At 43.9% G+C, this 13,049-nt stretch overlaps 1 protein-coding gene and 1 pseudogene across 3 annotated transcripts in view; one reads left to right on the top strand and one right to left on the bottom strand.

Annotated features, from left to right (window-relative positions):
• APBA2 (amyloid beta precursor protein binding family A member 2) overlaps window positions 1-13,049 on the top strand; it is a 245,534-nt gene that overhangs the window by 130,110 nt on the left and 102,375 nt on the right. The window lies entirely within an intron of this gene.
• On the bottom strand, window positions 10,511-10,811 carry LOC129510475 (60S ribosomal protein L36-like; annotated as a pseudogene).

Raw genomic sequence — 13,049 nt, 5'->3', positions numbered from 1 at the left:
CCTCGATTCCTATCTATATCAAAAATGGATAGATATCACTAACAATAAACACCACGTACAGCCTTTCACTATCAAGTTTGGACAATGTTACTAGTCTAACTAGATGTGTACCACCATTCCATGGGAGTACACATCTAGGACACTGGGAGGAAGAATCTAGCTTTAATTAGAAAGAGCCCTCCTAAGCTTCTCAGGGATGAGGAATGGCCCTGTGTTGTGTTGCCATGTGGGTGAAGCTGGGTTGTGGTCCAATCCCACTGACTCATGGTCGGCACTTGGCTTGCACTTGCCTGGTAGGACCTATAGTATCAGATTTGCCCAAGTGTTTGTAGACCAGGGGCCACCTGAGCGCCTGGTCCAGGGGGACACTTGCAGGAGATGTGTTCTGGCTAAAAAATATGTAGGTGCTCTTTTTCCTAGGCCAGAGAGCCCCAGTGGCTTGGTTGTGGGGGAGCTGGTGTAGGAGGTGGGTATGTTTGGAGAGCGGGGTAGAAAGCAGACTGTTGTTGGAGGTGAGGAAGCCCACCCAGGAGTGAGCTTTTTGTCTTGATGCCAGAGCAGGTCTGAGCTTCAGATGGATTCCATGGGTTCTCATGCATCCATGGGAGGGAGCATCGCAGGGTTGGGATTGGGCAATGCCAGTGGTTAGCAGTCCCAGGTGTCATTTATAGGGAAGTATAGTGACTTGGGGACTTCTGAAGGAGAGGGAAAATTTGGAGTTTCCCAGTGGGGAAGATCTTTGCCAGTTCTGAGGATAGAAATGAAGACCAGCAGGAGCAGGGTTGGGATACTGCAGAGCATCAAGACCTGGGTCTCAGACCACTGTTTGGCCTCTGGCGTAGTAGAAGGACACGGGGACTGCTGTTTAGAGCTACTGAAAGAGCTAGTTTCTGTCTAGTTTTTTTTTGTAAATTAAGGCAGCTGCATTTATTTCAGTTTCTAATCCAGCCTCTGTTGTACGGTAGTCACCCAAGAGCCCTGTGCTCTACAAAGGCAGGAACTCGCCTACCATCGTACTAGGGGGTGTTCTGGTCACGGATGTCCTGGATGGATTCTGTGGTGGCTTTTGGGAGTAGGGAGGGTAGCACATTCGTAATATATCTTTTTTAAGATTTTATTTATTCATGAGAGACACAGAGAGAGGCAGAGACATAGGCAGAGGGAGAAGCAGGCTCCACGTAGGGAGCCCGATGCAGAACTTGATCCCAGGACCCCAGGATCACGCCCTGAGCCAAAGCAGACGCTCAACCACTGAGCCACCCAGGGGTCCCCATTCATAAGATATTTAAGAATAATCAGCCCCTATCCAAAGGAATCAGAGAGTGAAACGTCAGAGGAGCTGTGTGACTTTTAATGTGTTTGGGCAGAAGAATAAATGAGCATTTTTCTGAACTTTTCCTCAGTTGTTGGTCTTTAAAGTTTACCAATTTACTTCTGTGCTCTCAACGAGGCTTTTTCCATCCTGTTTGATTTTAGACGCATTTGTCTAAACATTTTTCAGCCTCAGATGTAGGAGGTGTGTCAGCTACCCTCAGCTGTGACAGTGTTGAAGCGTTTTGGGGGATTCTGGGAAGGAGGAGATTTTGTTTATAACTGGCAGCAAGGATAGCTTGTAAAGAGATGTTCTTATGGGGAAGGGGTCTCACAGACTGCAGTGAAATTCCGACCTGGGAGTCCCAGGTCAAACAGCCAGTACAGTGTGTTCATCCTGTGGAAACTGTCCTCTGTGAAATTGGCTTCTTCAAGTTTATCTAAATGAAATTGGGGTTGTCATTGCTTTCTGATGGAGCCTCAGAGCAATTCTGTTTGTGCCTCCAAGGGATAAGGTATTTTTTTCTTCTGAGCTCAAAAAAGACCTAGTGGGATCTTTATGTATCTTGAAATACTCTAATAGTATCAAAATCAGCTGCAATAGACAAGTCGTCTCGTCTCGCTCGCTCTCTGATCTCACTCACCCATCTGTGGTGTAATGGGGCTGCCATTTCAGTGAATATACTCATCACAATGCTCTACAGCTTCCCTGCAGAAAAGTATATTTCTTCCATGAGAGAAAAGTGGCAATGAGATGGATATTTTTAAATGTCAATTATGCTAGAATGAATCGCTGTGAGGAGAGCTGCAGAGAAAAGGGACCCGGGTTTATTTATTTTTTTTCTACTGCAAATGAACCATACTGTAACATCAGAATACTAATACGCAGAGTCTGTGCCTTACATCTCCTCGTAGAATAACTTGGTGAATATGCTTCTGCTTACAATAAAAGTTTGGGGCTGTGTTCTATTTTTTTTTAACCCTGGGAAAATTAAATCCTTGGCCTCACTGTCCTCTGATACCAATCCTACAGACTGTTGATCTCTAGAATATATGTCTTGTAATTACAGTTAACCCTTGAACAATGTGGGGTTAGGGACACCCTTGTATTGTTGAAAATCTGCATATAACTTTTGACTCCCCAGAAATTTTAACTACTGATCACCTACTGTTGACTGGAAGCCTTACGGGTAACATAAACATTTGATTAACACGTATTTTTTATGTTATATGTGCTATATACAGATCTTATAATAAGCTAGATAACAGAAAATGCTATTAAGAACATCATAAGGAAGAGAAAGTACACTTACAGTACGATAGTGTATTTATTAAAAAAAAATCTGCATGTAAGTGGACCCACACAGTCCAAACCCACGTTGTTTAAGGGCCAAGTGCATATAAATTTAGTGATTTCCTGAAGGAATGGTGGGAGAATTAATAAGCTATGTTTAAATCATAAGCAGTCTCAGAGAATATGTTAAGTTAGAAGATGTTGCATTTGTGAAAATGATTCCCTGAAATGATGTCAGCATGCTCTTGCCAAAGTGTAAACACATAAAAGTGCTGTGTAAAATCTGACCAGGAATGATTTTAAAGTATAAGACTCAATGAAATTCCCAGCTACTAGACCTTAAAAGAAAACACAAACCTAGAATGTTAAGGGGAAGCTGGCATAAGGGCGAGGCAGTGAGATTCCTGATGGAAAGTTACAGTTAAGATTGCGTGATGTTTGTATAGGGAGGACAGAGGGATGGCAAGACAGGATAGTGAGCCTAATAACAAACTCTCACACGCACAGAAACTCAGGAAGTGGCAGAGATATGTTATTGATCAGGTGGGAAGTGATGCAGGCCAACTGGCTGTCCTCATGGAAAATGATAAAATGAGATCCCTACCTCATGTCATACATACAAGTAAATACCAACAGAATTAATGGCAATGAAGCTCAAGATACTAAAATGTATAGAAGAGAGTTTCTTTCTTTATGCCCTTGAGGCAGGAAAAGGTAAGATGCACACACAGGCACAGAAAAGACTGATTAATTAAGCACCAATATTAGCAACTTCTTTAAGAGCAGAGATACTATATAAAGCTCAAGGAAACTACCACCTGGAATAAATATCTGAGATGCATTTACTGGAAGGGATTAGCATACTGTCTGTATAGGAAATGCTTCCAAATCAATTAGAAAAAGACAATAATTGAAAAAATGAACAAGTAATATGAAAAAGGAGGAGGTGAGGATGGTAATGTTGGGGAAACCTGAACAGTGTATTCATGGATGTTTGTTACGTTACTCTCTACCCTGATTCTGTGTATTTGAGAAAGTTGATAAGAGATGAGGTTCTATTGCACACCTCGATGTATGCCCACACAAACATCTCTGCTCTTGTGTTGTGTTTCCTTCCCAGCAGGGAGATCTTGCTCCTATTTACTAGCTAATCCTCTAAACTCAACTGGAATTCTTAGCTTCCTAGGCTCACTTTTTTATAGGTAGTGCTGCATTCATCTCATCATTGAAATGGTTAGGATTTCTTTTTTATTTTCTTCCCAGCTTTATTGAGGTATAACTGGTAAACAAAAAGATTCACATAATGTGTATAGTTTGGTAGGTTTGGCCATATGCATACACTCATGTGACTATCACCATGATTCAGATAAAGAACTTTTTTTTTTTCAGATAAAGAACTTATTCATCACCTCCAAAACTTCCCTCATGTCCCTTTGTTTTTTGTTTGTTCTTCTCATAGGAAGAACACCTAACATGAGATCTACCTTATTAAAATTTTTTAAGGTACTAACCTTCCTGTTAACTGTAGACATTATGGTTCATAGCAGTTCTCTAGAACTTAGTTGTCTTGCACAATTGAGACTTTATACCTATTCAGCAGCTCCCCATTTCCCATTCCCCTCCTGGCAACCGTAATTCTACTGTCTACTTCTATACCTTTGAGGAGTTTAGAAATAAGATGAATCATCTAGTATTTGTCCTTTAGTGCTGCCTTATTTCACTTAGCATCATGTCCTCCACGTCCATCTCTGTGTTGCAAATGGCAGGACTTCCTTCATTTTAAAGGCTGAAATAATATTTTGTTGTACATATATACCTCTTTTTCTTTACCTGTTCATCTGTTGATGGACACTTGGGTTGTTTCTGTATCTTGGCTGAATGAGCCCAGCTTTGCACACTCATTTGCCCTGTTGTGTCAACAGTAGATCCATGAGAACTTTTTTTTTTTTGGCCCTGTGTGGCTGATTCCTCTTCTGTGTGCTTCTCCCCATCTTGACAGACAGGACTCATGGGCCACCCTCTTGGGGCGCTGGTTGAACATTAAGTCCCGTGTGAGCCTGCTCTGTGCTTTCCTGCCTCACCATTGATCTCTCTGTGGACTTACATACCTGCTTATTCTGCATTGTTCCCAATGTCCAGCCTAGTGCCTTGTGTATAGTAGATGCTCCAGAAGGTCTGTGATCATAATGGAGCTCTAGTCTTTTAAACTTCCAGAAGCTCATTAACTTCCTCTGTAAATGGGGACTTGTGGTTTTAGGGGGTGGTTGTGAGAATGAACCACATCATAAATGGAGAGGACATGGCATGTTATAGCTCCCTAGTATTATTGGTATCCTTCCTGGGAGGAGGCAAAGAGACAGTCTCGAGCTGGCCATTAAGATATGCTTTCAGGCTTGGTTTGTGTATTCTCAAATACCTGAAAATGCCTGCTCTGACACCTAACTTTTTTTTTAAGTTGCACTTATTAAGAGAGAAAAAATTCATCATCACCTTTTTTTTTTAAAAGATGAAAAATGTGCTAAGAAAATAGCACGATGAGCTGCTACTAGGTTGAGCCCAACATAATTAGTGTGATTAAATTGAAGGAAGTTAGCCATTACTGTATGTAACTTTTTATTAATAATATTCAGATCCAATTAATTACACCCAGTTCTCATTAATTACATGAGTGTGTCAGCTGGCATTCTCAAACTTTATTCTGTGGAATCTCATGAGATGTTCCTGAAAATAGTAATTTGCATTCAGATCAGGCTGGGACACTCTGTACCGCCCCCTCTTGGAGAATCCCAAAGCACCATGTTAAAGGCCTTTTGCAATCCTGCAAGAAAATAACTTATTTAATTCTGTTTAACTCATCATCTTCCAAACTGATTTTGACCACGTGTGCTTCTAGATACATAAGGAAGTGATAATTGAAGTCAGAACAATTTTTATACCACAGCCTGTGCTTGGACTGGTTGATAAACAACATATATGTTTATGGAAACATTTCTTAAGTCTTCCAGAGTAGCACGACTGGGCTTTTCTCTGTTGTGGCAGAGCATACTGCCACAGTTCTGCTTTCAGAGAGCCTGGAGCCACTATAGATTATACACCTTTCTTGGACAAGTCACTTAATTTCCTTTGGTCAGTCTGCAAGGGAAAATGGAGGTGGCTTGCTGGCCCTTCAGGGTGGCTGTCAAAGTGAAAGTACTTAGAAGTGCCCAGCTCTGCTCCTGGGCTGTGGAAGGGCTCCTGTGGTTGTTACCAGCTTTGGCAGAGGCCCTCCTTTACAAGGAAGGCCATGTCATTGACCATATCCTGGCCTCAGGGGTCAGGGAGAGAGCACCACTCACCTCCTGGCAAGGTCTTTATAGGAGGTTTGAAAGTGAACACTGACCTCCACTTTATTAGCCAGTGTAGGAATTGTCAAGTGTTTTGGTGGTCATACATACTGTCAAGTGGATTTTGGGGAGAGGTAACTCATCAGTCCTGTAGGTTATGCAGAAGGAGTGAAGTTTAACCTTTCATCTTGAAGGGGGAGTATATCTTTCTGGGAGAGAGGGAGAGGAAGGCAGAGTGTTCCAGGTAAACAGAAATACGTGTATGACAAGTGTGGAGACATGAAGCGGCCTGGCGGTTCCTGGGGAATGCAGCTGACCTTTGAACAATGTGGGAGTTAGGGCTGCCAACCCCCCTTGCCCCATGAGGTTAAAAATTTGTGTATAACTTTTGACTCCCCCAAAACTTAACTACTAATAGCCTACTGTTGACTAGAAGCCTTACCAGTAACATAAACAGTTGATGAACACATATTCTGTAAATGTAGTATATACTGTGTTCTTATAATAAAGGAGGCTAGAGAAAAGAAAATGCTGTTAAGAAAATCATAAAGAAGAGAAAGTACATTTACAGTACTATACTGTATTTATTGGGGGAAAAAAAAAAACTACGTATAAATGGACCCATTCAGTTCAAACCTGTGTTGTTCCAGGGCCAGCAGTAGCTTGACATGGCTTGTCAGAGGAGCCAGAGGATGAGGCAGCAGAGGCCAGACTGTCCTGTTCAGATGGCCACAGAGAACCCTGTCAGGGCTTCACCAGAGGGCTGACACCATAGGTGTCTGTGGAAGGCAGGCAGAAGGAACAAAGGCCCAGATACCAGAGGCTCCTCATATGGTTCCCGGGGAGAGACGGTATGTCTTGAGTAAAGGCTGGTAGGATGTGGAAGAAAAGTTGACAACCATGTGGAGGGAGCAGAAGGTGGGAACTCAGAGGGTGTAGAGACCATATTTGAGGTGGAAAAAGAATTGTTGAGTTCCTACTTCATGAAGGACACCAATGGAGCTTTTGAGGGAGTAGGAGTGAGGCTGAGCAGTCAGGCCCTTAACCAGGATGGCTGAGACCATGGGTGGGGGTGATATCCATGAGAGGTGGAGGACTGTATAGGGAAGCCAGGAGCCTGAAGAGAATGGTGGGAAAGTGGGCAGGAACCAGGAGGGAAGGAGGCTGAGGATTTTCAGTAAGCAGGTGGGAGTCGCTAGAAGACTTTAAAAGCTTTTTCAAAGGCAGAGAAAGTGGCTTGTGGGATTTTTCTTTTTCATGAACATGGACTAAGAATGGGAGAAGAGAAAGGGGTGGAAACAGAAGGGAACAAGGTATTTTTCTGTGGAGGTGGAAAATTAATTTTTTACTGTAGTTCGCGGCTGAGGAGAGAACAGATGCAGTGTGTAACAGACACAATGAGGAGGGAAGATGGAGGCTGGGGCACAATGAAGAGAGCTGCTAGTTTTCTGGAGGGAGTGATGGAGGAGAAGATTCTGAGACCTTTCTGGCCATGACCTCTGTTCTCTCTGGGAGGTGGGAGTCAAGTCTGTGAAGAGCAGGAAAGAGTCACCAGGATGGAAGTACGTTCAGTCTCTGCATTAATCTTTTGAAAAAATGTCTCCAGGAGTGGCAGGTGTACTTTGGGAGGGTGGGTTTGACTCATCCTGATTCTCTAAGTAGTTCCCAGAGACGACCGACCTCTACCTCTCTTTTGAGCCTTCAAAACAGAGAATATCTGTGTGGCCTCCCCAGGTCCTGGCTGAGGAAGACGACCCTCACTGGAGTGTTTGTTTTTTTCATGCTAGGCCTTGACAGTCCCACTTTGATGTCCTGCAGCAGAGTGGGGACATCTTTGTATGGCAGGAGCATTAGGATGTTATTCCAGGCCGAGAGACTTGTCAGTCGTTGAAGAAAATTAGCTCCTGCGTGTGACAAAGTGAGATTTCACATGGGAAAAAAAATCAATCAGCTTTGGGGAGCCAGTAGCTCAGAGATAAATCATAGCTTCCTCCCTTTCCTCAGGCCCCTGTGGAGATGGGGTGGGGTGCAGACTGGAGTTCACAGTACCCTGGCTGTGCCCACGTTCATTGCTCTGTGGCTAACTTAATGAAACCAAGGATTCTTTTCAGCTCTGCAAGCACCCGGTTGCCTCTGTTTTTCCGTGAGGTCCTGTATTTACACAGGGCAGCTCCCTGGGTGGAAGGTACCTTGCAGATGATTTCACTTCTTCTATCAGCATACTCCTCTCCCCTATACCTCAGATCCAGAGGCAACAGTAGCCTTTTGTTATGGAGCACAGTCTTGTGCCAGACATGGGTATAATCAGGCTTCATCAGAGCTCTTTCAGAGACAGAGAAAGAGAGGCAGAGACATATGCAGACGGAGAAGCAGGCTCCCTATAGGGAGCCCGATGCAGGACTCGATCCCAGGACCCCAGGATCATGACCTGAGCCAAAGGCAGACGCTCAACCACTGAGCCACCCAGGTGCCCCACAGCCCTGCTTTGTTGGGAAGGTTGCTTTGGGACCTGATACCTCTTTGTTTTCTCATCCAGCAAAGGAATTGGGAGGGTTAAGGAGGGAGTTTAATGGGCAGAGAGTTTGGTTTTGCCAGAGTAAAGAGTTCTGGGGATGGATAGTCATGTGAATGTGCTTAATGTCACTGAGCTGTACAGTGAAGAATGGTCTAGATGGCAAATTTTATGTTATGTTTATTTTACCACATCTTGAAAAACAGAAGGAACACAGCACCGTATTCTTGAATGTTATTAAAAGCATGGGGACAGTCTCAGGGACACTTAACACATGTAGGTTCTACCTACAATTATTCTTCACACCTCTGAGTTTCTGCCTTTTCATCATCCTGGGACTTGGTTTCCAGTCTCTGCTCTCTCCTGTTACTCTGCTTCACATGTCGTCGTGACTATGTCTCTGTCTTTCTTCCAGTCTGCTCCAGGTGGGAAACTGTTCTCTATGATGGTTTTATCAGGAGGGAGTGTGTGTGAGAGTGTGTGAGTGTATATGTGTCTCTGTGTGTATGTATATATGAGTCTTGTGTGTGTGTTTATGTGAGTGAGTCCCTGTAAGTGTGTGTGTGTGTATGTGTCTGAGTATGTGTGTGTGAGCGTGTATGAGTCTTTGTGTTAATGTTTGTGTCTGTGCATAAGTGTCTATAAGTGTGTATGCATCTATATGTTTGAGAATGTGTGAGTCTGTGAGTGTGAATCTCTTGTACATACAAGTCTCTGTGTGTGTGTTCAAGTAAATGAGTCTAAGTATGTGTAAGTGTGTATGAGTCTGATTATGTGTCTGTATGTGAGTGTGAGTCTCTGTGTATGTATGAGTGTGTGTGTGTGTGCACACATTCATGTGAGTGTAAGTCTCTGAGTGTGTGTGTGTACCAGTGTGTGTAGGGGAAGCAGGCTTGATCCTTCTTCCAAATGCTGGACTGTTGAAAGTGAGCCTCGCCCGGGTACTGTCCCCAGATGGCCTTAACCCAGAGCACTGGGGCATCATAGAAAGCCTGGCTCACAGAAATGAGGGCAGTGTTTATCGTGCCGTGACAGCAGACAGAGCCCTTGGCTCAGAATGGAATCTGAAGAAAACTTTTAAAACTGAGCCCCTGCCCATAATCTGGTGGCTTCTCCAGTCTCCTGTGAGTTGCATCCCCCTTCCTTCCCACTAACAGTCCACACCCCATCATGACCACTAGGACTTACTAACAATGTTGTGACCGGAAAAGCAAGAAGGCTCTGGAGACCCACCTTTTCAAAGCCTATGTTGTTAATTGCATAATGCACAAGACCAGCACTGTAGACTACCATATTATTTTTTTCAAATAACTTTTTTTAAAAAAAGATTTTATTTATTGGGCAGCCCCGGTGGCTCAGCGGTTTAGCGCCACCTTCAGCCCAGGGCGTGATCCTGGAGACCCGGGATCGAGTCCTGCGTCGGGCTTCCTGCATGGAGCCTGCTTCTCCCTCTGCCTGTTTCTCCCTCTGCCTGTGTCTCTGCCTCTCTCTCTCATGAATAAATAAAAATTAAAAATCTTTAAAAAAAAGATTTTATTTATTTATTCATGAGAGACACACACACACAGAGAGGCAGAGACACAGGCAGAGGGAGAAGCAGGCTCCACGGGAGCCACCAGGGCTGCCTTCAAATAACTTTTTTAACTTGAAGTATAGCATGAACAGAAAAGCATAGAAATCCTGTGTTTGTTGCCATGAATTTTCTCAAAGTGAACACATCCATGAAACTATCACCCCATGAAGAAATAAAGTGTCTCTAGAACCCAAGAATTCCCCTCGCCTTCTCTCCCAGCTACATCCCCTCTTAACCCAAAAGGAACCAGAATCTTATCACCAAATACTTTTTTTTGCTAATTTTTGGATTATTATTATTTATTTATTTATTTTATTTTTCCAGCATAGGTGAACTATCTAATGATGATTAAAACCCTTTCCAGTCCTGCCCGGCTGCCCGCGTGGTCTGTGCAGCGCCCCGCCCCCGGACCCCTCCCGGTGAGCCCGGGCCAGCACAGGACCCCGAGCTTCCGAGAAGGCTTTATTATTAGGGGGCGGTGGGGGTGGGGAGGGGGGTCAGTCCTTCTTGGCAGCCGCTTTCCGCATGGCACCAGCACGTTGCTCAGCTCCTCTGTCTTCCTGTTGGCGCGGATGTGCGTCGACCACTGCTTCTTGATGAACTTGAGGGCGCGCGTGCCCTTGGACACCTGGAGCAGCTCCGTGGCCCGCCGCTCGCACACCTCCTGGATCCTGTCCCGCACCAACCTGGTGCGCTTGGCGAGGCGCCCGCGGCGGCTGTGCCTCGGCTTGCTCACGCTCTCCGTCACCTTGTGGCCCTCGTTGAGGCCCACGGCCATGGGGTAGCGCAGGGCCATGGCTGCAGACGACTGCTGCTGCCCGATGCTCCGGCGGCGGAAGGGCTAATTTTTGGATTTTTTTAAATGAATGAATCTATATAGCATGTACTGTTTTTTTGTAGCTTCTTTTACTCAATGAGAATCATTCATGGTGTTGAGCCGGCAGCAGTTCACTGGTTTCCAGTCATGTAGTTGTATATTGTGCAAATATACTAGAATTTACCCATTCTACTTTTGCTGGAAGTTTGGATCTTCTCCAGTTTTTGGTCATTATTGCTGCTGTGAACGTTCTTATATGTGCACACATGATCACATTTCTATTGACATACTTAGGGATGGAATGGGTGGATCGTAGGGGATGGGTACGTTTATGTTTTAGTGAACACTACCAACCAGTTTTCTGAAGTGGTTATAACAAATTCCACCCCCACCTATAAGTGTAAGAGTTTTAGTTGTTCTATATCCCGACAGGTTGCCAGTCATTTTGATTTGGGTGGATACAGAGTGGGATCCTGTGGTTCTGATCTGCATTTCACTGAAAACTGATCAGTGAGTTTCAGCCTTTTTGGGGCCACTGGATGACTCAGTGGTTGAGCGGCCTTTGGCTCAGGACGTGATTTCAGGGTCCTGAGATGGAGTCCCCCATCAGGCTCCCCTGAAGGAGCCTGCTTCTCTCTCTGCCTATGTCTCTGCCTCTCTCTCTCCTCTCTCTCTCTCTCTCTCTCTCTCTGTTTCTCATGAATAAATAAGTAAAATCTTAAAAAAATAAAAATTAAATTAAAAAAGTATTTTCACTGCCCTTTTGGGTATCTTCTCTTGTGAAGTTCTTGTGTGAGTCTTTTGATCATTTTTCTGTTGGGCTTTCTTTCTCTTTGTGTGCTTTGTAGGATTTCTCTACACGCTCGGTGTTGGATGCCAGCATTCCACAAATTTTCTTATTCTTCCTTTCTCACTTTCACTGGTATCTTTCGGTGAAGCAAAGCCTAGTTTATTAATCTTTTCCTTTAAGATAATTGCTTCTTGTGCCCTGTTTAGGAAATTTATAATACCCAATAATATGAGAACATTCTCCTCCTCCTCCTTCTAGAAGCTTTATTGTTTGAACTTTCACTTTTAGATCTATAATCCACTTGGAGTTGTTTATATGGCATGAGGTAGATTTCAAGATTCATTTTTCTTCCAGTGGGAATTTAGTTGAATCAGCACCATTTATTAGCCCCAGTGCACTCTGTAATAAAGGTCTGATTCTATTTTTTGATGTTTGACTGCTGGCAGCTTTCAGACTCCACCTCCTGCTTTGCTTTCTGCCCTGTATCTGGAAAAGCTGTTAAGAAAGCCTGCATGTAGGATGCCTGGGTGGCTCAGTGTTTGAGCATCTGGCTTTGGCTCAGGGTAAGATCCTGGAGTCCTAGGATTGAGTCTCCTCCTGTTGGGCTCCCTGTGGGGAGACTGCTTCTTCCTCTGCCTATGTCTCTGCCTGTCTCTGTATCTCTCATGAATAAATAAATAAAAATCTTAAAAAAAAAAAAGAAAGAAAGAAAGCTCGCTTATAACCTAGAGAGGTGGTGGTGGTAAAGTTTAGACCTCGTAAGCCCCAGCCACTGCTTGCACACTCTTCTGTGGCCCCACCCCCTAACCACCACGGCCTGGGTTTTGTGCCTGCCATGTTCCCCCAGAAAGACCAATGTGTGAGTAGTTAATTTCTTCATACCCTTTTGATAATTGGCGTTACCAGTTTCAACATTCAAACCAGTTTTGTGTGGGGAGGTAGATAACCACCCTCCGTGGCATGATCACAACACACTACAATGTTAAAATTACTGGAGAAGAAATGTGTGGGAGATATCAGAAAGGGACACAGAACATAAAGACTTCTAACTCTGGGAAATGAACTAGGGGTGGTGGAAGGGGAGGAGGGCGGGGGGTGGGGGTGAATGGGTGATGGGCACGGAGGGGGACACTTGACGGGATGAGCACTGGGTGTTATTCTGTATGTTGGTAAATTGAACACCAATAAAAATTAATTTATAAAAAAAATAAAAAAAAAAATAAAATACAGAATAAAAATAAAATAAAAAAAAATTACTGTCCTTGTATGAGTCTCTTCAGTTCTGCAGGTCTGCTATTCTTGATCCAGTACCACCAATATCACAATATCTTAATTACTGTGATTTTATAATAAGCATTTACTTCTGCTAGTTTTAAGTCCTTTCATTTTATTCTTTAAGATTATCTTGCTGTGTTTGGCCCTTTGCATT

Source organism: Nyctereutes procyonoides, unplaced genomic scaffold, assembly GCF_905146905.1.
Source record: "Nyctereutes procyonoides isolate TBG_1078 unplaced genomic scaffold, NYPRO_anot_genome, whole genome shotgun sequence".
Classification (NCBI taxonomy): Eukaryota; Metazoa; Chordata; class Mammalia; order Carnivora; family Canidae; genus Nyctereutes; species Nyctereutes procyonoides.
The sequence above is the reverse complement of the archived record's forward strand: the minus strand, read 5'-3'. Positions and strand labels throughout refer to the sequence as shown.